A 21,400-nucleotide genomic window follows, 5' to 3' on the forward strand; every position below is an offset into this window, starting at 1 on the left:
GCCATTCCCTTCTCCAGGGGATCTTCCTGACCCAGGGATCAAACCCGGGTCTCCTGCATTGCAGGCAGATTGTTTACCATCTGAGCCACCAGGGAAGTCCCACTAGCATGCAGTAGCACATTAACAGGGGCTTCCCTGATAGCTCAGTTGGTAAAGAATCCACCTGCAATGCAAGAGACCCCAGTAGGATTCCTGGGTTGGGAAGATCTGCTGGAGAAAGGATAGGCTACCCACTTCAGTATTCTTGAGCTTCCCTTGTGGCTCAGCTGGTAAAGAATCCACCTGTAATGCAGGAGACCTGGGTTTGATCCCTGGGTTGGGAAAATCCCCTGGAGATGGGAAAGGCTACCCACTCCAGTACTCTGGCCTGGAGAATTCCATGGACTATATAGTCCATGGGATCGCAAAGAGTCAGACACGACTGAGCAACTTTCACTTCCACTTTCCCAGGTTGTGCTAGTGATAAAGAATCTGCCTGCCAATGCAGGAGACATAAGAAACCGGGAGGTTCCATCCCTGGGTGGGGAAGATCCCTTGGAGGGGGCCATGGCAACCCACTCTAGTATTCTTGCCTGGAGAATTCCATGAACAGAGGAGCCTGGCAGGTACAGTCCATAAGGTTGCAAAAAGCTGGACATGACTGAAGTGATTTAGCACATATGCATGCAGCACATTAACAAGAATTCATTTATCAGATTAGTGTGGACCCCCAGGGCTTTGAGGGGAGGTAGATTTAAACACCCTTTCTTCCCTAAAGTCTTTCAAGAGACATTTATCTCTGGGTGATGTTTTCCTTCCAAAAAGCTACAGATGCATCCTTCTGTAAGTCTGCGGCCCCATGAAAAGCAGTGGACATATGTTCGATCCTCCTTTGGGTTTTTTCCAGGGGAACCATAGGCACAGAGAAGTTAAGTCAAGTATCCCTGACCACACTGTGGCCCAGGCAGGATGGAGAGCCTATTAGTTCAGAAGCACCCAGGCCTCTGCTCACTGGCCTGGGAACATGTCCTGTCATCCATCCAGTTTCTCCTTTCCAAATTTCACCCCACTCCCACCCCAACCCGCAGAGATGGAGTAAGGGCCGGGAGGGCATGTCCTGGCAGCAGTGTCCCAAGCATACGCCTGGACTCCTTTGCGGGGAAGAGCTATACTGACGGCAGCAGCAGCAGCAGCAAGCACTTGGCATCTGACAGGCTCCGTCAGCATCAATTTAAATTGGTGTTTTGCTTCCTAACTCCAGGAGGGCAAACATGCCTAAGATGCCAGCAGGAGGGAGAGAAGGAAGGCACACAAGGAAGCAATGGATGATTCCCCAGAGTCTGTCAATTCAGCTCCTACTCCGAGGCCTTCCTGAGCCACTGGTCCTCTCTCCACGGGGCTCCCTGTGCAGGAGGGAGGTGGACAAGGAGGGCCAGTAGTGCAGAAGCTCTAAAGGAGAGAGAAAGAAAGATGGGGGTGGGGGAGGGGAGGAAGCTCCAGAGTGGGGCCAGGGCAATGACAGGGTGCTGGTGGCGAGATTTTCTTACTCCTCGCCCTCAGTGGCCTCTTGTTAGACCCTGGCTCCCAACTCCCCCAGAGCAAAATTCTTTCTCACCCTGCTTTGGCTGTGCTTGGCTTCAGGTCTGTCCCAGGCACTTGTTAAATACAGAGTCTGGGGGATCCTGGCTGGCCCAGGAACCAGCCTTTCCACTGCAATGGGGTTGAGGCCCACAGCTGGGGAAAGGTCCCCCTACCGCATGGCACACCAATAAAAGGTCCCTGGTCATTGTCTCATTCCCCTTCCAGCTCTGCCCTCCAAGAGGTGACAGGCAATCTGACAGATTTATTCAGGTGTGTGCATTAATCGGCACTAATGACTTAATGCGATGTCCATTCTAGATAACATGTGCAATTTACCAGGACCTTCTGGAGACTGGGCCTTAACCCAAAGGAGAATTTCTGGCACATGCAACTGGGGGGTGTGAGAAAGGGGAAGGCTTGGGTCACACCAGGTGGGAGGCTGCCACTGCTCTCTAGGGGTGTGGCTGGTTCTGCAGGAGAAATGAGCTTCACGAGAAGACAGGCTCCCCCTAGACTTCACTTCACCCCAACACTCCAAACCATTTCAGTCATTCTTTTCTGTTCACCACTGTCTTCGATAGAGATAACGGGTCAGAAGCAAGCAGGTTCTGGGATGATGCATTCACTCAGAGCTTCTCGAATAGGGGTCTCTATAGCTCTTGTGGGATACACAGAGCCACAGGATTAACACAGTGTACCTTTATGGAGCTTCAGGGCATGCCAGGATATTGGAGTTATGCAATACTGACATGGTAAGTCAAACACCAGTGTACTATGGGGGTAGAATCTGAAAATTCACATTTCTGAAATAAAAGGTAAGACTTTGAAGAAGAAATACAACACTTGGGGCCATTTTGGACTTTACCTTCAGATCCTCATTTATTCTGTTCTTAGGGATTCCACTCGTGTGTGTGTGTGTGTGTGTGTGTGTCTGTAAAGTTTGAGAAGCACTGCCAATTACAGTCTGTGTTTACCTAATATAGATTGGTTTATCGGACTGTCTATGACTAGGATGGAGACATTTTGATGGAGGACAGAGATTGCATGTGGGAAACACCCAGAGCCTGAGGGACTATCTAGGGAAGGGCACAGAGGATCCAGAAAGAAAGTGGCTTACTGAGGGGAGGAGTTGGGGAGGTGGCATACTGAAAGGAAATCTTGTTAAACCAATCTTCATTGGGTAAGTAAGATGAGCAGAAGCAGGGATGGCTAAGGAGCCAGCAACGCCAAAGAGGCCTGGGCTTCATGAATATAAATAGTGTCCCTCTGACTTCAAGCCTCAGAGAAGAGCCAAGACCCCATTTCAGTCACAGGGCATCACTGTAGGAAGAACCCTAGTTCTGACCCTGGGGGTTCCCCTCCTGTGACTGGGTGCTTCCCCGCTTCCCTAGCAAGTTGTGTGGGAAAGGGATATGAATGGAGCCTGGGAAGCTGGGAGATAGCTGGGACCTGCAGAATGAGCAGGTGGCAGGGCCTGCTGGGCAGCTGCGTTAGAGGGGAGAGGGTACCAGCCAGCAAGGCTTGGGAAAGGACTAATGGGCAGTTTGCAGCTCATTAGCCTGGGAGTTGGTCCCTTAATATCTCCCAGCCCACACTGGGTGGGTAAGCTCAACTAGCACACGAAGGGCCACTAAAAACCCTCTTAGGGAATTTCCTGGTGGCCCAGTAGTTAGGGGCCTTCCCAGGTGGCTTGGTAATAAGGAAGCCACCTGTCAAGCAGGAGACATGGGGTTCAATCCTGGATTGGGAAGATCTCCTGGAGAAGGGCATGGCAACCCACTCCAGTATCCTTGCCTGGAAAATCCTATGGACAGAGGAGCCTGGCAGGCTACAGTCCATGGGGTCACAAAAGAGTCAGACATGATCCAGTGACTACATAACAACAACAACCAGCAGTTAGGACTCACGCTTTTACTACTGAGGGCATGAAAGTGAACGTGTTAGTTGCTCAGTTGTGTCCAACTCTTTGTGACCCTATGGACTGTAGTCCACCAGTCTCCTCTGTCCATAAGATTTCCCAGGGAAGAATACTGGTTGTTGTTGTTTAGTTGCTAAATCTTATCTGATCTTTGTGACCCCATGGACTGTAGCCCACCAGGCTCCTCTGTCCACGGAATTTCACAGGCAAGAATACTGGAGTGGGTTGCCATTTCCTTCTCCAGGGGATCTTTCCGACCCAGGGATTGAACCCTGGTCTTCTGCATTGCAGGCAGATTCTTTACCGTCTGAAGCCACGAGGGAAGGCATGAGATGCAGCCCAAAACAAACAAACAAAAATCAAACAACAACAACAAAAACAGATTAAAAAAAACCCTCTTAGCTCATGTTGATGTATGGCAGAAGCCAACACAATATTGTAAAGCTATTATCCTCCAATCAAATAAAAAAGAAAAAAAAGCCCTCTTAGTAGACTTCCCTAGTGGTCCAGTGGCTAAGACTCTGTACTCCCAATGCAAGAGGTCGGTGTTCGATCCCTGGTCAGGGATCTAAGAATTCACATGCCGCAGCTAAAGATATCACAGGCCACAAGGAAGATCAAAGATCCTGAGTGCCACAACTAAGACCTGGTGAAGCCAAATAAATAAATATTTTTAAAAATAAAAAGTCCTGCTTTCTATCCTCCATAGTGACAAACCCTTTGAAATGGACTTTTCCTTCTGCATCTTTCTCTCTGGCCTCCTGTTTTTCTGGTAGCTCCTAGTTTCCCCCTGGATCCCAGGAACTTGGGAGTTTGGCCCCAGATGCTTTAGTATCTGTGGGTGTCTTGCCGATAGGCACGAGGGAGACAAAGGGCTGAAATATTATAAAGTGGGTTTTCTCCTTGATCTTTCTAATTACGCCATCCCTCCTTCGACCTGCACCTGCCTAGTCTCCCAGGGGCTGGGCCCCCTTGCTGCCTTAGGAAGATGCACTTCCTGCTCTTGCCATTGGCCATTGGTGATATTCTGCTCTTCAGTTATTCATCTTTTCCTGGATGCTAGTGGATGACTGGGTTGTCCCAGCAGAGGCAGGGAGCTGAGTTTGTCTCTGGAAAAGGCTGTCTCCACTGTACAACCCCAGTTGGAGACATTATCACCGTTGCAGTCAAATTGGCATGGGTTCAAGTCTTGGATTAGGCCGTAGCAGCTGTGTGACTTTGTGGAGATTATTTAACCTCTCTGAGCCTTCATTTCCCTTTAAAGTAGTCACAATCATACTACCTATTTTCTCAGGTTTATTGTGAGGATTACATATGCAAATGCACACAAAATGCTAGCATGGGGCCTGGTCCATAATAAGCGCTCAATAAAAGTTAGCAAGTGTCATTATTATCACTATTCGTTGTCATTCTGTGGTTGAAATTCAAGTTCCATTACTTATCGCTATGTGAGTCTTGGCTACTTCCTCCTCCATAAAATAAGGATGATCATGCTCCCTAAGTAAAAGGGTTGTGATAATCATGAAATGAGTTAATGCATGTAATGCTCTCAGGGCTGGCTGGAGGTCCTACCAGGGAAGTGGAACTAATTGTATCCCCTGGGATGAAGAACCGTCTGCCTTTTCCTAGGAGCATTACCAGAGTGCCTAGCTTGCAGTGAGTGATGGGTGGATGAATGGTGGTCAGTATTACCATTATTATTGAAGGCCGAGAGAGTCTCTGTCCATTTATTCCTGGATTCTCAGTTAAAGGTGAGTTGGGTCACTTGATCGTTAAGTGTTGATTACAGTCTAAGGTACCAGTGAGGCTGGGCTGCCTCCATCCACTCTCAGTGTGCCAGGGAGCAAAATAGTACCACTTATTAGCTTCCTCTCAATGTATTGATTTCAGTAGGAAATAAATTTTTGGATGGAAGATCATCATTTGTCATCCAGTTGTCATGAGATTTGAAGAGACTAAAAGTTCATCCCAAGGGGATCTTCCTCACCAAATTTCAGTGTGACTGGATTGAGGGTCCCAATTTTACATGCAAGTGTTTATTTTGCTGCATTTGGGTGCCAGGTTAAAAAGGTTGAGGAACCTTCTCTGTACCCTGCCTCTGGCTCTCCCTCCTCCCTGGTGAGCAAAGGGGGTACACACAGTTTGTTAAACAACAAAAACAAATCCTACTATGTGATTCTTGGAGGGGTATGGAGGGTGGGAGAGGGAGTTTTCCTTTCCAAAATGAAATCTGTCAATGTGCACACTGGCTTGAGAACTCATTTTGGCCAAGAGTAAGACACAATACATCACTTCAGACTGGAAAAAAGCAGAGTGAGAACAAACTGGGGAGGCTTTTAGTAGCCGACTAGGAGGAAGATTCCTCTGGAGAAAGAATGACAGCTACCATGTACTATGATCTTTATTTCCATTATCTTATTTAAATACCTCCAATAACCCTGTGAGGTAGGTTCTGCCAGCATCTCCATCTTGCAGCTAAGGCTTAGATAGGTTAAGTGACCTACCTAAGGTCACACCTCTAATAAAAAGCAGATTCCAAAAGCTGTGTACTTAATCACTATTCTTTTTGTTTTGTTTGTTAATATTTTGGCTGCACCACACGGCATGTGGGATCTTAGTTCCCCGATGATCGAACCCACGCCCCCTGCATTGGCTGTTGAGAGTCTTAACCATGGGCCCAGCAGGGAAGTCTCCTTAATCACTATTCTAGACTGGACCATGCCTCACTGCTCACCCAGGAGCTCTCACACATGCATGTGTCCAGTGTTACAGTCCCTCCCAACACTCTCTCCCCTTCAATACCCCTTATTTACTTGTGTTTACCACACAGCAGATTGACTGGAGCCTGGCATCTGCTCCCAGTGAGCCCAGCAAGCAGCAGAAGATGGCTAATCAGAGTCACAAAACGCATTTGTTTTCGTTATTAACCCATTGAGTTTTATTGTAAGAACTGGTACAAACCAACTTGTTAGCATGCGTGCATGCTAAGTCGCTTCAGTGATGTCTAATTCTTTGCGACCCCATGGACTATAGCCCACCAGGCTCCTCTTTCCATGGGGTTTCCCAGGCAAGAATACTGGAGTAGGTTGCCATGCTCTCCTCCAGGGGATCTTCCTGGCCCAGGGATCGAACCTGAGTCTCTTATGTCTCCTGCATTGGCAGGCAGATTCTTTACCACTAGTGCCACTGGGGAAGCCCCAACTTGTTGGCATGTGTTATTAACATTAAAATTAATAAGGAAAGAACTGGGTAAGGATCAGGGAACTCTGGAGGGGATGCCCACACCCCCGAGACACCACCCCCAGGGAAACCAGCCAGGGACTGTCTGACTGCAAATAGCATTATTCATACTGGACAGCTGGTTCCTAGGCCTCCTCTGCAGTCCCTGGAGACAGGAGGCCATCTCTTCCCCTCTTCTCTTCACCTCTCCCTTTTGGAAGGATTAGAAATCAAGTCTGAGTCACTCCCCTGGCTAGACTAGACTTCTTTTTCCTTGTACTAGCTCAGCGTGTCTGTGGCCCCACATGTGATCTGTGTGTGTGCCCGTGTGTATGTTGTGCTCCCCACAGCATCTTCCTGCGTGGGGGTCTGCCTGTGCATTTGCCCGGGAAGGCCATGTGTTTCACTCCCTCTATGTCTTTACTTTTGCTTACCATCCATATTTAATAATTCCACCGGCTTGTTTTCCCCAGCCTAGGCTACCCCCATCCAGATGCAGGGAATTTCCATCCTTTCTTTTCTTTCACAGTAGGAAGTGCCAGGAAGGAAGCAAAAAGCGTGCTCAGTGGATGGATGGCCAGATCTGCTAGTCAGCTACTCCACTGATGATCCCAGGTGCGAACAGCCACAGAGCCCTGCACCCGGAGCTTTTCTCTGTATTGTGGAAAGTCCACATAGTTCACACGACCATCCTCTTGCCCCATGATGGCCCTCCAGTATCTTCTGAGGCTTCACCCAAATGCTTACATAGAACTGGGGGTGGGGAAAAGATTCCAACTGGAATGGGTCCCCTTTTCCCAACAGCCTCCCTTCCAGAATCCAAGCACACAGAGAAAATTGAGATGGGCTCACTTTTCACCCTAGAACTGCTGAGGCTCAAATATGCCAATGTTAGCTGTGTCTGGGAGGGGCCTCTGACACGGGAAAAATTAGCAGGCATTCCGAATCACCAGAGGCTCTTCTGTTTCACCCTTTCCTCCTGTTTTTCTTTTCCCTGGACTCAACTTTGCCCTTCCAGACCCACTGACCAGTTTCCCAGGCCCTCTGGATCCCCACTAAGGTCACCTTTTAAGGGAGGAGATCTGCCTTTCTTCTAGATCGCCAAAACTCTTCCAAAGGGGTCTGGAGCCACCAGGGAGACCAAGAGCCTTTCTTTTTGTTGTGTTTCTTTTTGGCACGCCACGGGGCATGTGGGATCTTAGTTCCGCCCCAACCAGGGACCTAACCCGTGTCCCCTGCAGTGGAAGCAGAGTCTTAACCACTGGGCTGCCAGGGAAGTCCCCCAAGAGCCTCTCTTGAATCTCAGTTGCTACATGTTTAGTATTCACAGCGTGTCTCTTAAAAATGTCCTGAGATCATTCATCAGGCACTGTGCTGTGTGCCTGGCTACTCTCCTTTAGGGTGTGTGTGTGTGTGTGTGTGTGTGTGTGTGTTGTGCAGGACCCTCCCTCCAGCTGCTGGTGAACACAAACACGCACACACACCTTAACCTCCTTCTCTTCTCACCAAACCGACTGCATGCTCAAAGTGGACCTCTGCCAGCCGGCGGATCGCGCCCTTCCTGTGGTGGGCTCTCCAGGCTGGGCCTGGGCTCGAAACAGCTCGCACTCCAGTGCTGGGGAGAGGCGCTGCGAGCTGGAGCCGGAGCCGAAACTCAAGGTGCGTGTGGACGCCGGCGGTGGTGACCAGAAGGGGGGCTGCAGGGCGGGCAACCCCAGCAGAAGGCGAGTAAACCCCAGGGGCGAGGGGGTGCTGGAGGCAAGGTCAGGGGCCAGGGAATGAAGTCCCGAGGCGAGCGGCCCGGTGGTCCCTTCTCCGTAGTTCGTCCCCCCGCCCCCATTTCCCCCACTTTCCCCGGGTTCACTTTGAAAATGGGCTTGTCTTCTTAGCCGCCAGCAGTTTCCCCGGTAGAGCCAAGCCGGAACGGTCAGGTTCAAGAAGTGAGGCAGCGCCGGGCTGGGGAGCTGGGTTGGTGGGGTTGTATCTTGCGAGATCCTTTCCCCAATTGTCAATGTTGTGCTTATTTTTAGTTGTGACCCGAGCCGGCAGCTGTGCCTTTAAGCCGCGTTCCCATTCGGGGAAACCGACGCCAGCGCTCGAGGGTCGGGAGGCGCTGGAGAGGCCCCTCGTTCCGTACTCCCCTCTTTCCTCCCCCTCCCCTCCCCTCCCCCGCCCCCTCTTCCCTCCCCTCTCGGCCGTCCGGCCGCCTCGCCGCCATCCGTCACCTCGCCGCCGCCTGCCGCACTCCCGGAGCGAGCGAGACGAGCGAGCCACGGCGATGGTGCCGCCCGCGGCGCAGCCATGGAGCCCGCCCGAGGAGCCCGCGCGCGCCGCTGCCAGCCTGCCCGCAGCCCGCCGCCTGCGCGCCAGCTCCCCGCGTCCCGGGCCAGCTGCTGCCGCCCCGCCAACCTTCACCCGCCCCACCGCCCGGCGCCACTGAGCCCCACGCCCGTGCCGGGCTCGGGAACACGGGCGCCCTAGTCCCGCCGCCGTCGCCGCCGCCACCGCCGCCGCGCCGCGGAAGAGCAGGAGGAGGAAGAGGAGGCGGAGGAGGAAGGTAAGAGGCGCGCTGCTTCCAGGGGGGCGCGCCCGCAGTCTCAGACCGGCTGGGGGTGAGTCGCGGCGGGAGCGTGCCGCCCCGGGGCCGGCTCGGGGATGCCGGGCGCTTTGGCGCCCCCGGGAGCCGGGAGCCGGGGCGGGGGGCGCCCAGCGTCGGGCCGCCCGGAGTTTGGGCGGTCTATGGCCGGGGGGAGCAGCCGGTGGTGTGCCCGCTGCCCCGGTGAGTCGCCGGCTTGGCGGGCTCGCCTCGGCCGCCGAGGGTGCGGATTCAGGAGCCGAGCTCAGGGGAGCTCAGCGCGTTCATTATGGAGCCTTTGTGTGCGCGCCGGGGCCGTGGGCACAGTTGGGAGAGCCGGCGAGACACGGGGCCCGGCTGCTGGGAGGTGGCCACTTAGCCGGGGTACCCCGAGAAGCCCAAGCCTCGGGGCTGCCAGAAACAGCTGTCTGAAGCATGTGCGTGGTTCCCGGGGCCATGTTCACACGAGGACACGGACGCACACACAGCCGCACCGTATACCCGGCGCTCAGCTTACAGAGTCACCCCCAGCCAAAGAGGAAACACACACACACACATACACACAGCTACAGTTGCCCCCTCCCACCAGGATGCTAATAAAGCAGTCACCCAAACACAGACCCCTACATGCACCCCCTCCCCAGCACTGCTAACACATGTACACACACACACACACACACACACACACACACACACACACACTCGACTCCCCAGCTGGGTGTTTTGGAGCTTGGAGTGTATGTCTGTGAATGAGTGTGTTGTCTCAGAGAAACTACATGACAACTGCACATCACTGCAGATGCAGTACCTGCGCCCCCCAAGACACACACAACCACCCCCCATCCCAAGGTGCTGCTGTGGACCCCTCCACCAGGGCCCTTAAGAACTCCATTCTGGGCAAAAAACGTTCCCAACTCTTGTAGTCGTGCCCGTTCATACCCAAGCTCTTGGGCCTCTCTTGCACACACACACCCTCTCACACACACACACACACACACACACACTGAAACCACTGCAGGGGCAAAAATGCTTGACACCATCCTGTTAGAAGCAGGTAGTATGCCCACCATTTGCCACCAAAGAGCCCTTGATCACAGTATACCCCCAATTCTGCCAGGCCTGTCCCCTCCCCTCTGCATCTTAGTCCAGCTGCAGAGCCCTAGAGTCCACCGGGTGGTCTCTACCTCCAGCAGGTCTTGCGGAGGGCGGGGCAGTCCCTGGACTCTGCCCTGTATCACAAACTGCTCTAAGAGCAAGGCTGCCTTGGGGGCGCCCTTCTTGGCTTGGAGGGTGGGGGACTCTGTGCTGACGCAGAAAGAAGCCCCAAGTGAGTTTTCTCCCCTGGAAGTCTTGGGGTAAAAAGCACACACTTTGGCCTGAGGGCCCCAGGCTGTTGTGGCGATTCAGCCACCAGGGCCATCAGCTGGGGGGACCTTGCCCCTCCCTCCCTTTCTGGGCCCGTCAAGCTCACTGCAGGAGAAACTGGGGAACCTAGTTTCCTGGGAGCTGAGAGAGGCTTCCCAGGAAGCCTTTGCTATTTCCTCTGAGCCAAAGACTCTCGGCTCTCCCCTGGGAAACCTCAACAAGACTTGGCCATGCCCAGGCAGACATGCTAGCTTCTATCCAGTTTCGTAGCTTATTTTATTTTATTTTTTCATGTGAGAGAAGCAATTCAATCTCGGCAGCTTGGTGTGAGGGTACCCTTGAGGTGAAATAAGATGTGATGTATGGTATGTGTGGAGGGGAAGCAATTTGGTGTGTGTGTTGTGGGGGAGAAGTAGTGGTTTTGACTGGTTTAAGTGGAGATGCCGAGTCAGACTGTAGCCTTTGGTAAAATCGTGACTGAGATGCTTCGACGTCAGAACCCCTTCCCTGCACCCCTCCGGTCGGCTGCTCGGCGCCTCTGGGTCCCCTCCCCCACTCCCTTAGATGCTTAGATGGGGCTTAGCTCCCAGCTCAGTCAAATCTAATGACAGAATCCTGGTCTGGCCTAGGTGTTAATAGCTGATGGCGGTGTATTACCTTTCCCATTCAGTTAACATTTGCATTTTCAAAGGAGGCGGAGGAGTGGCTCTGTTGGTGGGGCTTTGGGCACCTGTGGCAGGACCCAGGCTGGAGCTGTTGTGGATGGCGTTGACTGTCTGTCTGGCCCTGAGTTATGCATGACGCGTGTGTGGGAATGGGGATGTGGGAAGGTGGGATGTAATTATGGAGGACTTGGAGGCCCACAGAGAGAAGGTTTAAATGGATGTGAGAGGTAGTTGGGAGCCACTGCAGGATTCTGAGAAGGGAGGGGATATGATCCAAGTAGGAGAGAGACACTCCTTGCTGTGTGTTTAGAGATCCTCCCCTCTCTCCCACCAACACTCACTACCACAATTGGCTGAGAAGTGTGAGCTGATGTGACCACCAGAGAGAGGAGGCCAGCCAGAGTAGAGGGGTAGGTGCCCCAGGTTCTCGGCTCTTAGCATCTCCCAGATCTGAGGTGCCCTGCAGACTGGCTGGGCTAGCTGCCCAAAGCCAGCAAGTGCCCCCATAAACACCAGCTAGTGATGCTGTTGGTGCTGTGGCTTCCAAGAGTCAAGCTTCTGCCTCCCTGGGTGAGGGGCCTGGGGACTCCTAGGAGGCTGCAGGAGTCTGGGGACCTCTCTCTGGTGAATGGCACAGTTCCTGGGTCTTGGGGAAGTGAGCCATGTGGCCTGATCAGGGGATTTTGCCACCAACCAGGCCTTTGGGGAGCAATAGTAGATTGAAAGAGTGCAACAGGAAAGCCTTGGGATTGCTGAGAACAGCAGCAGGCTGGGCAAGGCAGGAGGGGACAAGGGGTGGGATTTGGGGGTGGTTCAGGGGGGCAGGGGCAGAGAAGAGGCATTGGTCCTGCACTGCCTCACTGCAGTAGTACCCCCTGAGTCCCTGGAGGGAGCAGGACAGCAGAAGCACTCTGTACCCACCCACCCCCACTCTGCAGAAATGACTGGGTTCCGCAGCCCAGCACCAGAGGAGGCACCCTGAGAAGGCAGTACCAATGCCATGGAAGCAGGATCCCTGTTCCTTTGAAGGCTTCAGGCTAGCTGAAGTGACAAAACGCACACACATGTACATTGCACACAATACCTTCAGACAAGACAGGCAGACACACAAGCACACTTGTGCACACATGCACATACATACCCGAAGACATGCACACCTGGAGCAAATTATAGGAAATGAAGCCCACGCTGACAAGCTCAGCTTCTCGGGGTTCATGCTTCACAGAGGCCCTGCCGATCACTTTTAGGGGGGCTGGGAGGGCCCTCATCCATACTAGGTGAAGACCCTTAGCTCAGGCCCCTGGGAGGAGGCCACACCCAAGATAGCTTCAGCTGTGGTCCAGCCTTAAGGTTATTAGCATTCGCAGCAGAAAACTCTGTTCTGGCTCTTCTCTCAAGGACTTCTGTTTTTCTTCTTACCATAAATTCAAGAAGGAAAGCATTCTCTTGCATTATCAGCAGCCTAAACGAAGGACTCTCAAAATGGGCTAGACTTTGCGGCCCTGCTGAGAAATCTGAGGGCTGGGGCGCAGGGGAGGGAGCAAGGGGAGGAAAGGGCACCACCTTCCCTCCTTTCTAGTCCACCCTCCAGCTGAGCTGAGGGCAGGGATCTTGGGGTCCTGTATTATTTCCCACCCACGACAGGCAGCGCCCCTTTTTCTGAGGGCACCATCCTTCTGACAGAATGTTAACAGCCCAGTGGCACACTAGCGCCTACTCCCCTGGGCAGTTAGAAACCGGAGTGTGCATAGGACAGCGTGACACGGTGGGTGGGGCGGGGAGGGCAGGGGGAGGCGAGGGAGCGGATGCTGCCTGTTCTGTGGAGGAGCCAGTGTGCTTGTTTGTGTTTACGGTGATAAACAGGTGATGAGCCGGTTTCTCTTGATGCATGCCCCAGCTAGTGACCTTTCTCTGAGCCCAGCTTCACCTTGTCATTAACCACCCTGCTAGCCATCCCTAGCTTTTTGAAGATGCTCTCTGCCTGGCTGCACTGTTTGGGTCTCCTTCCACCTCAGTGACTCCTCTTTTTCCCTCTGTTTTGCTATTACTCTTCCTACCCCTCAGATCCATGTGTCCTCTTCCTGTTTCCACTTCCTCTGTCTGCAAGGGTGCATAGCCAGGGGTCATGGCTTCCCCTCTCACCCCCTTCCTGACCATTCCCACTTCTCTAACCCAAACTTAACCCCTCCCCACTATGTCAGTCCTCGCTTTCCACCTTCTTGCTGAGGGCGTCCCCTTGGATAGTCTGCCTTCATGTCCCACTCAATGTTCACAAATTCATCTCATTAAAAATGCCTTGCTTTTCTGACCTCTCTATTACACATGCTTTCTAGTCTCCCAGACCAGAAACTTCAGAACCATCTCTGACTACCCTGGCTCACCCTGACCCTGCTGCCACCTCAAGTACACTGTACTAGTCTCTCTCCATTCTGGTCCATAGTACACACACTGGCTGAATTAATATTACTAATATCCTTTATTCATGACATGTATGATCATCTTTGAGAGAGTGATTACCAGAGGGGTAAATTTCAGCTTCCTGAGCCTGGCATTCAAGGCTCTCCTTGAGTGGGCCTAACACTGTGTATTCTTCCAAGGTTATTTTCTACTCTGCCTACATCATGGATTCTCAAATTTTAATGTGTCTTAAAATCGCTTGGGGGAACTGCTAAAATGCAGATTCCTGGGTCCCCCATCTGAACTTCTGCTTCAATAAGTCTAGAGCTTGAGTCCAGGAATGCATTTGAACAGACTCCCCCAAGTCATTTGTTGTGTACCCTATGCAAATAAACCAAAATGTCAAGAGTTTGGAGCAGGGAAAGTTTTATTGCAGTGCTCTGAAATGAGAATGCTTGGCTCCTGCTCAAAAATCCTGAATTCCCTGATTTTTTAGGGGGAGAAGTTTTTAAGTGGGCAGAATTTGGGGTGAGGGCTACAGGGTGGCTACTCCAGGAATCTTATGTTCAGCCTGAAGTTGCCATCCTTCACCTGGGTGGAGGCCTTAGTTCCTGCAGAAGAACTCAAAGATCTTATATATATTCCTTGACATGAGTTTGAGCAAACTGTGGGAGATAGTGAAGGACAGGGAAGCCTGGCATGCTGCAGTCCATGAGGTCACAAAGAATCAGACATGACTGAGCAACTCAATAACAACAACATATTCCTTGAGGAGGGACTAGGGCCCTGCCCCAAGACTGTACTATTGTTTCTTGACTGCTCCTCCCTAGGTTCTTCATCCCCTCCCTTCCCAGATTAGCAGCTGTTCGAATCTGCCCATTGGAACTCTGGGAGTTCTAGGGGGCTAAAGACTTTATCCTGCAAAGAAGAAACCTGGAGACTCCAAAAGAGTTTTGTCCCCAGGAGGGCCTCCGCAGGGTCCTGCTCAGTTTCAAGGTGATGCTGATGGTTTTGGTCTACTTGAGAAACTCAGCCCTATGTGGACTCTCTACTCCAGGCAAATTTCTTTTATCAGGGTTCCTAAGCAGGTCTTTTGTACATTTTCTATTGCATCTGTACTCTTGTTCATGCCATCCTACTCACCAGGAGTGCCCCTCCCCTCTCCTCTCTGCCTGTACCCATCCTTTCATACACATTCAAATTCAACTCCTCTGTGAAAGTCTTCTCTGACCAGTCTAGACCGAAGGCCTCTCTCTCCCTCCTCTGAACTACTCCTACACTTACTGTCTCTAAAATACATTTGATCGGGGATTTCCCTGGCAGTCCAGTGGTTAAGACTCCGAGCTCCCATTGCAGAAGGCACAGGTTCAGTCTCTGTCAGAGAACTAAGATCCTGCATGCCACCAAAAAATAAAATAAAATGCATTTGGTTAGTACATCACTGATATACCCCATTATTATTTCTAGAATCATTAATTCATAAAGTCTTCACATGCAAATGTAACTTCTTATCTGTCTTGTCTACACTGTAAGTTCAGTGGAGGAAAGAGCCTGGTGTTTCTCATCTCTTATCTCCACAGCACCCAACACCTTACACATAGTATGTGTTCAATAAGCATTTCTTGGGTTGGATTGAATACGAGTTCATAGGAGACAGGGATTCTCTCCCATCTCCCCCTGCATATCAGTTCCAGTAATGTTTGTTGAGCACCTGTTATGAGCAAGGTCCTGTGCTAGTTGCTGGGAAGGATATAAAGATGAAGGAGTCCCCTCATCTTCCTCAGCCTCAGTCATCTTTGCATTTACAGGCCCAATGTGTACAAGAGGTCCTTGCTAAGTCACTTCAGTCGTGTCCGATTCTGTGCGACCCCAGAGACGGCAGCCCACCAGGCTCCCCGTCCCTGGGATTCTCTAGGCAAGAACACTGGAGTGGGTTGCCATTTCCTTCTCCAATGCATGAAAGCGAAAAGTGAAAGTGAAGTCGCTCAGTCGTGTCTGACTCTTAGCGACCCCATGGACTGCAGCCCACAGGCTCCTCTGTCCATGGGATTTTCCAGGCAAGAGTACTGGAATGGGGTGCCTTTGCCTTCTCCCAAGAGGTCCTTACAAGATATTTATTGAATAAATGAATTAATGAGTGAGGGAAGGGATAAAGTTGAGACAAGAATCACTTGGGCAAGGACACAGGGCAGGTGTCACAGAGAAATGAGGTAGGAGTAGAAGATAAAGCTAGGAAAGGAGTCTGGGGTACAGTGGATGACTATTGTTTTTGTTCTTTATTATGAACAACTTTCCCCCCCAACCAAAAAAAATGAGAAAATAGTATAGTAACTCCATATACCCATTATCCACAATAAGTAGTGATTAGGACTTGGCCATCAGTTCAGTTCAGTCACTCAGTCATGCCTGACTCTTTGCGACCCCATGACTGCAGCATGCCAGGTTTCCCTGTCCATCACCAACTACCGGAGTTTTCTCAAATGCATATCCGTTGAGTCAGTGATACCATCCAACCATGTCATCCTCTGTCATCCCCTTTTCCTCCAGCCTTCAGTCTTTCCCAGCATCAGGGTCTTTTCCAATAAGTCAGTTTTTTGCATCAGGTGGCCAAAGTATCGGAGTGTCAACTTCAGCATCAGTCCTTCCAATGAATATTCAGGACTGATCTCCTTTAGGAATGGACTGGTTGGATCTCCTTGCAGTCCAGGGGACTCTCAAGAGTCTTCTCCCACACCACAGTTCAAAAGCATCAATTCTTCAGCACTCAGCTTTCTTTATAGTCCAACTCTCACATCCATACATGACTACTGGAAAAACCAAAGCTTTGACTAGACGGACTTGGCCATATTACCTTATTTATCCTTTTTTTTCTTTGCTGAAGTATTTTAAAATAAATTTTAAACATCAGTTGTGTCATTTCACCCTTATACCTCTCTATGCACATTGGAAAATGGAGATTTTTCTCATATAACCACAGTCCCATTAACATGTCTAACAGTAACAATAGTCCTTTTATTATCCATGACCCAGTCCATGCATGAGTGTCAACTGTCTCAAAACATGTTGTACAGTTGGCTTGTTAGAATCAAGATCCAAAAAAGTTCAGCACATTACATTTTCTCATTATGCCTCTTAAGGACTTTTTGACAGTCCCCTCTCTCTGACTTAAACAGAGAAGTCTCATCAGTTGTTCCACCCATTAGCCCGCATTCTGGTTTGCTTGCTTCATCCTGTTGTCATTTAGCTTGTTCCACTATCTCCTGCATCCCTTGTAAGTGGAAGTTATCTCTAGGCTTGATTAGCTTCAGCCTCATTTTTCTTTTTTTCCCTTTGGCAGATTGATTTAAAGGGGGCCATCCTGACATGAAGACCAGTTAGCAGGCTGTTACAGTAGCTGGCTGGGGATAGGAAGAAGGAGGTGGGTGGATGGATGTTGGAGGCAGAAGATATCTGATGTACCTACCAATTGGATGAATATGGTGAGGAAAGAAGCAGAGTCAAAGGCTTTGAGCCTGAATGATGGTGAGCATAACACCATTATATCATATCTGAAGGATAGGTTTTTAATGAGAGCAGCAGGAATCATGGTTAGATGAAAGGAGGAACTTTCTCAAAGTAATAAGCCATCTGCTCTGTTTTTTCCTGATAACACTATCTTTCCTAGGGAAAAAAAAAAAAAAACTATGAAGTGGTACAGCTAGAGATTTGGGCCCTCCAGAAAAATAAAAATCGGAAAGAAACTCATTTTTTGTTAACTGCCAAATAATTAAATTTCCAGGCCCTGAGCCTTGGAGTAGGGGGATTAGGGGTAGTATGTACAGCAATGGACAGAGAAAAGGTAATACTGACATCACCCTGGCAGATAAGCCAATTCTCCAGTATCATCATGGATAGCCTAGTTATCAGTCTTGGGTGGAGGACCGAAGGATGCCAGGGCTTGGGATTTCTGTGGACTCAGCCTGTGAGCATAGCTCAAGCCCCAAGTCTCCATCCCACAACCCACTTCTCTATCCAATATGGAGCCTGCAGCCTCTTAGGCTCTCAGTTGGCTGTGATAGCAGTAATCCTGCCAAGGTCAAAGATTGCCCAGCAGCCCAAGCATATTCACTGGGCTCTGAGAAAGCTCCCCCGATCATTTAGTTGCCTAAGTAAGAACGTGCTTCAGCTGTTGAATCAGTTGAGAACTACTCTCAGCTCCATCCTATCAGCTCCTCATTCATAAAATCTCTCCCTCCATCTTCCCCTAGCTCATCTTTCTTCCTGCCTTCTCTTCTGCTCCTCCCTCCCTGCTCCATCTCTTCCAACATACATTTATTCTCTCGAGTTAATCAAACACTGGCCCCTGCAGTCCATTGTGTCTCAGATTGATCACTTAAGCAGCATTATTGATCGCTCTGAAAGCCTTAGGAGGTGGGAGTGGACTGAAAACTAGAGATCCAACAGCCGATTGGCTGGCTAGACCTCTCTGGGCAGCCTCAGCTCCTCCAAGGCCTGGAACATGTGGAGGAAACGGCTGGAGAAGATCCTCAGAGGGCCTTCATTCATCTCATCCTTCCTTCATTATGGAGTTAAGTCAAGGGAATAGGGGTCTCTCGAGCACTCCTGGGTCTAGCCCAATGCCAATGTTCTGGTGAGAAGGAGAGAGCCAAGAGCCTGCTCTTTAGAAACTCATAATTTAGCAGAAAAATCATACTTATTCATATGAAGCAACTAAGAATAATACAAGTTGGGAAACAATTACCTACCACATTAGGTGTTCTAAACAGTAAGCACCATAGGGGTTCAGAGTACAGAGAGAGGAGCAATGTGGGCTGGATTGGAGGGAGGAGGCTTCCCAGAGGAGGCTGAACTTGAGTTAGGTTGTTAATAATATGTGAGATGGAGACTGTTGGCTAGAAAAGGAGCAAGCTTCCAAGGGGGAGGTATGATTAGGGAAAAGGGTGGAAGTGGAGAGGGTCATGATGTGATTAAGGAAGAATGAGGAGATTAGACTAGAGGAGAGGATGGGTGTGGAGGTGCAGTGGGGGAGAAATGACTTACTGGGGAAGGGGTACCTGGATTCAGGGCATCTTTGATATCAGCGTGAGGAGTTTGGACTTAAGGAGGCTCTGGAGGGCTATTGGCCAATGAACACAAATTGCTTTAGGATGGTTAGCTCTGCCCCAGGAACCAAACTTGACTGGAATAAGAAGGATTGCGACCAAGTTGTCAATTACTACAGCAATTTTGCTGCTGCTGCTCTTGCTGCATCACTTCAGTTGTGTCCGACTCTGTGCAACTCCGTAGATGGCAGCCCACCAGGCTCCCCCGTCCCTGGGATTCTCCAGGCAAGAACACTGGAGTGGGTTGCCATTTCCTTCTCCAATGCATGAAAGTGAAAAGTGAAAATGAAGTCACTCAGTTGTGTCTGATCCTCAGTGACCCCATGGACTGCAGCCCACCAGGCTCCTCCATCCATGGGATTTTCCAGGCAAGAGTACTGGAGTGGGGTGCCATTGCCTTCTCTGACAGCAATCCTAGTGAGAGGTAATTAGGGTGGTGGCGCTGGGCTGAGATAGGAGTTGTTGTTTAGTTGGTAAGTCATGTCTAACTCTTCTGCAACTCCATGGACTGTAGCCTACCAGGCTCCTCTGTCCATGGGATTTTTCTAGGCAAGAATACTGGAGTGGGCTGCCATTTCCTTCTCCAGGGGATCCTCCTGACCCAGGGATCGAACCCATATCTCCTGGATTGGTAGGTGGATTCTTTACCACTGAGCCATCTGGGAAGTCCCAGAGAGAGAGAAAGAAGAGTCAGATCCAAAAGGCATCAAAGGCATTGGTGTACCTGGTAAATCACCAAGTAGATTCTCTTGACTTGTTTTTGTCTTGGGCTTCCCTGGTAGCTCAGATGGTAAAAAAAAAAAAAAAAAAAAAAATCCACCTGCAATGCATGAGACCCAGGATCAATCCCTGGGTCGGGAAGATCCCCTGGAGAAGAGAATGGCAACCCACTCCAGTATTCTTGCCTGGAGAATTCCACAGACAGAGGAGTCTGGCAGGCTACAGTTCATGGGGTCGCAAAGAGTTGGACAGGACTGAGCAACTAACACTTTCACTGGTCCTGGTCTTTGTCTTGTCAACACCCTCCTCTTAGCCTCAGAATTTAGAGTCTTTTTGCCCCCAGGCCTCAGGGCCCTCCTGTGGTAGAATTTTACTGGAGCTAAGACACCAATGGGTTAATCAGTTACAAATAAAGTAGATTTGCACCTGGGGCCTCCTTGGTAGGCCTGAAGGAGTGAGCAATGGGGAGTCTGGCCGCAGAATCCAGTGGAGAAGACAGCTGAGCTGGAGTGCTGAGTCCTACACTGACAGGAAGGCTGTTTTAAGCTCCCAAGACCTGTGAGGGCAGAGATGCCTTTCAACCGACGGCCCTGGTAGAATCAGATTGAAAACTCCTCTCAGCACTTGGGATCATCCCAGTGGTGGTCACACCTGTGTCAGAGCATGGTGAGAGCTACCACGGCACTTTAATGCCAGCTGGAGCCCTGTTGTTACAGCTGGTATGAGAGAAATAAGTGAGGATCCCACAGGTGGGTGGGAGGGTGACTGATGGTAGAGGCCTCTGCCTGCTCATTTGCTTCCCCCATCAGCTCTCTTCTCACTGCCCAGACCACTGAATTTCATCCCTGGGCAGGTGTCTGGACGTCCCCCATCCATGAGTAGGAGGAGCATAGGGAACTGCAGATAAAGGGATAGCTGTAAGACTTGAGCCCCCTTCCTCTTACTCGTTCTTCTTGTTGGAGACAGTGATGCCTTCTAAAGAATGAATGGAGAGTAAGTCTGCTCAGGCTGCAGGCTCCAAACCACCAAGAGAACTCAGCTCTGGGGGCAGGGCCACCCAAACAGGCCTCTCTTTGCTCTGATCCAAACGTACTGGAAAAACAGGAACAGATGGCTAGATTGGTGGATGAACATGCACGCACACATGCACGTGTGCGCGCGCACACACACACACACACAGTGTAGTCTGTGGACTAGTGGTCTCTGGCATTTTCCTGCTGGAGAACTGTGTTCTGATTTCTGATCAGTCTTCCTGTTTGAGGTAGGGATGATGGTTGGATAGAGGGTGGCTGAGAAGTGGGCAAGCGTTGCAAGTGGAAGATGCTCGTTGAAGTGTGGGATTGGGAGGAGGGAGCACGAGTCTCTGACAAGGGCAGTTGTCCCATCTATGACTCTTCATGTGGAAAAGCCCATTAAATGCAGAAAAGAAGAGGGCATGGTGGTGACAACTGGCCTAGGAGGCAACCAGGTAAGTGTCAAATCCTCTCATTTTGGAAATGCTGCTGCAGTCTGCACTCACTATTTCCCAAGTTTTGTCTTCTATTGCTCCATTTCCCCTTCAGTAGTCTTTCTCTTTATCTTCCCCCTTCTAACCCAGGCCCAAGCAAGTCAGTTACAGATCAATTTCCAGTTAACACAAGGGGATACTGAGGTACCCAGATTATTATTTTTTTCTCCTTTTCGGCCACACTGCCCACATGGGGGATCCCGACCAGGGATCAAACTGCATCCATTGCAGTGGAAGCATGGAATCTTAATGACTAGACTGCCAGGGACGTCCCACAGATTACTTTTGAATAGGACTTGCCTTCAATTCTGTATCCAGAAGTCCGCATCTTGTGTTTGTAGGCTGGGACTTTGAAAACCAGCCCACTCACAG

The 21,400-nt window shown here is 50.6% G+C and overlaps 1 protein-coding gene across 1 annotated transcript in view; it reads left to right on the forward strand.

Moving 5' to 3' along the window:
- Positions 1-8,717: 8,717 nt before the first annotated feature.
- Positions 8,718-21,400, forward strand: part of FRMPD3 (FERM and PDZ domain containing 3) — a 145,585-nt gene continuing 132,902 nt past the window's right edge. Inside the window, exon 1 of the mRNA XM_061409375.1 lies at positions 8,718-9,254. The gene's annotated coding sequence lies outside the window, so the exon portion shown is untranslated. The remainder of the gene's footprint in view (positions 9,255-21,400) is intronic.

The sequence above is a fragment of the Bos javanicus genome, chromosome X (genome assembly GCF_032452875.1).
Source record: "Bos javanicus breed banteng chromosome X, ARS-OSU_banteng_1.0, whole genome shotgun sequence".
Taxonomy (NCBI): Eukaryota; Metazoa; Chordata; class Mammalia; order Artiodactyla; family Bovidae; genus Bos; species Bos javanicus.